Source organism: Macrobrachium nipponense, chromosome 7, assembly GCF_015104395.2.
Source record: "Macrobrachium nipponense isolate FS-2020 chromosome 7, ASM1510439v2, whole genome shotgun sequence".
Taxonomy (NCBI): domain Eukaryota; kingdom Metazoa; phylum Arthropoda; class Malacostraca; order Decapoda; family Palaemonidae; genus Macrobrachium; species Macrobrachium nipponense.
In genome coordinates this window covers 829016-829612 of record NC_061109.1, presented here as the reverse complement: position 1 = coordinate 829612, position 597 = coordinate 829016, and positions in this window count along the sequence as shown.

Here is a 597-nt window from a genome sequence, read left to right as displayed (position 1 = left end):
CAATTTTCAGTACTTGAAGAAAATTCTTCGTTCTGACTTTACATAAAGCTTTCAATGCTTTTTAGGGAAACCGATTTACTATACCTCTTACATCCAGTAGGTACAGCTCCACCCACGGAGCAATTAAGGGCCTAGTGGGAGGAGCCGTGGTCCGTTCCTGAGGTTCTAAGGGAGGATTATCAAGTGGTTAGGATACCAGAGCTCAATAATGATGTTTTCTTGAATGATTCTAATGAGAGACGAAGCTTGCGTTGCTGTAGGAAAAGGACACGTCGGGTTTGTTTCTTGAAGTTCATCCCTACATTAATTGTTCACTAAACGATGATACTAAGTTGCTTGAAGAATCTCTTGTTTTCGTCGTCGTTGACTTCTGATGCGATACCTTTCATTATTCTGGTTTTTCTTCGGAGAAGTTGTAGAGTTCTTCTGGTCCGCTGCGTACAGTCGCTGCCACCACTTTTAGGGCTGTTGCCTTGTATAATAAGGCGCCCTATGAGGTAATGTTAGACTTGCGATAAGTCGGTTGGTATTGCACTTCCATATTCATTGGAGTGTCTTGGGATTTGTAGATCACTTACAAAGTCGGTATTATCTTCT